Genomic DNA, 2706 nt, shown 5'->3' with positions numbered 1-2706 from the left:
CTTTGCATTCTCAAGACGGCTGATTTTGTTGAATTCTTCGGGGCACAATCCGCTAAAGAGGATATCGCAAGCTTGAGCATTGTATTGCAGCATCTTCAACTCTTCCGCGGTAGCTTCACGGTTCGGTTCTCTCCCATCAAAGAATTCACCTTGCAAGCCAATACACACAATAGCCCAAATGGCGGGGTTATGTCCAAGAATATGCATTTTCATCTTATGCTTCCAACTAGCAAAATTAGTACCATCAAAGTAAGGACCTCTATGGTGGTAATTTCCCTCGCTAGACGCCATACTCTCCTAGGTTGTGAAACCAAGGCTATGATCACCAAAGCTATGGAAATCAAGGCAAATGGAGACCAAAGCTCTGATACCACTTGTAGAATCGAAAGTATGTCTAGAGGGGGGTGATTAGACTACTTGACCAAATAAAAATCTAGCCTATTCCCAATTTTAAGTCTTGGCAGATTTTAGCAACTTAACACAAGTCAAGCAATCAACCTACACATGCAAGTCTAAGAGTATAGCAGCGGAATGTAAAACATTGCACATGAAGGTAAAGGGAGGAGTTTGGAGGGAGAAAACACAATGTAGACACAAAGATTTTTTCCGTGGTTTCGATAGGTGGTGCTATCGTACATCCACATTGATAGAGACTTCAACCCACGAAGGGTAACGGCTGCGCGAGTCCACAAAGGGCTCCACCCACGAAGGGTCCACGAAGAAGCAACCTTGTCTATCCCACCATGGCCATCGCCCGCGAAGGACTTGCCACACTAGGGTAGATCTTCACAAGTAGGCGATCTCCTTGCCCGTACAAACTCCTTGGTTCAACTCCACAATCTTGTCGGAGGCTCCCAAGTGACACCTAACCAATCTAGGAGACACCACTCTCCAAAAGGTAATAGATGGTGTGTTGATGATGAACTCCTTGCTCTTGTGCTTAAAATGATAGTCTCCCCAACACTCAACTCTCTCTCTCACAGATTTGGATTTGGTGGAAAGAAGATTTGAGTGGAAAGCAACTTGGGGAAGGCTAGAGATCAAGATTCATGTGGTTGGATTGGAACATCTTGGTCTCAACACATGAGTATGAGGTTCTCTCTCAAAAAATGAATGCTGGAAGTGTAGGTACACTCTGATGGCTCTCTCCATGAATGAAGAGTGGGTGGAGGGGTATATATAGCATCCACACAAAATCTAACAGTTACACACAATTTACCAAACTCGGTGAGACCGAATCATGAAACTCGGTCAGACCGATTTAGTTCAAAATGTGAACGTTAGACTTTTCGGTGGGACCGACATGTCAACTCGGTGGGACCAATTTCATTAGGGTTAGGGCATAACATAATCTCAGTGAGACCGATTTCTGTAATTGGCAAATAGAGAGTTGGCCATGCAAACTCGATGGGACCGAATCGCTCATTTCGGTGAGACCGAAACATTATGAAAAGGAAACACAGAGTTTGCATTGTGAACTCGGTGGGACCGATTGCCCATTTTGGTTAGACCGAAACATTACGAATGGAAAAAGAGAGTTTGCAATCCCATCTCGGTGAGACCGAGATCCCTATCGGTGAGACCGAGCTGATTAGGGTTTCTGGCAGTGGCTATGTCAAATGAACTCGGCGGCACCGGATTGATCAAATCGGTGGGGCTGAGTTTGACTTTTGGTTTGGGACATATGTGGATATGAGAAAGTGGTTGAGTGCTTTTGGAGCATATCACTAAGCATTTTGGGCAAGCAAGCCATTAAGAAACACCTCATCCCCTTTTAATAGTATTGGCTTTTCCTATGGACTCAATGTGATCTTGGATCACTAAAATGAAAATGTAGAGTCTTGAGCTTGAGCCAATATGTATCCTTAGCATTTGGGGGGCCCACATTCCTAGTCCATGCCATGCCAATCATTGAACATTCTGAATGATCATCTTGAAAGATCATTAGTTCAATGAGCTATATGTTGTTAGGAATTACCAAAACCACCCAGGGATAGTTGCAGTTTCAACAGCGCCGGAATAGCCAGTTTTTGCGGGCCGTAGATGGCTGGCTCCAGCGGCCGCTGCAAAAAAATTGCATGCGCGCGCCGCTCCAGCAAACGCGCTATATTTTTTCTTCTTTCTACTCTGACTCGATACACATTCGACTCCGAGTCGATACTGACATAGATAGATACATAGTTAGTTCTCGGCATAGATGTAACATAGATAGATAGAAAAATAGATAGTTCAACTACTCCTTGTCGTCCGACTCCGCCTCGGTGATGTCCTCCTCCGACATCTCAATGTAGGCGTCAAGATACCGATTGTCGTTGGAGTCCCAGGGCGACGCTGCTCCTAGCTTGATGTTGAATTGAGCGGCCGCCTTCCGCGTACGCCTGTCCTCGCGATAGGCGGCTCACTCCACCCTCCTCTTCTCCCTCTCTGCCCTCCTTTGCGCGTAGAACTCGCGCTCGTTGACGATGTCCTGCGGGAAGCGTTGGCGCCACAGCGGCATGGCTTCCTTGTCCATCTCGGTGATGCCGAGACGGTGCTCCCGCCTCCGGTTTCGCGACAATCCTCCTTGTTGATAAGCCATGGCGGAGGCGCGAGCTCATGCGCCCGCTCCTGCATCGGCACGTTGGGGAAGTTCATCTCCCCACGAGGCCGCCGGAGGCGCCCCGTCGTTGCGTCGTATGTGCAGGTGGCCTTGTGGGCGATGTTGAA

Source organism: Triticum aestivum, chromosome 2D (genome assembly GCF_018294505.1).
Source record: "Triticum aestivum cultivar Chinese Spring chromosome 2D, IWGSC CS RefSeq v2.1, whole genome shotgun sequence".
NCBI lineage: Eukaryota > Viridiplantae > Streptophyta > Magnoliopsida > Poales > Poaceae > Triticum > Triticum aestivum.
This window is presented reverse-complemented; position numbering follows the sequence as displayed.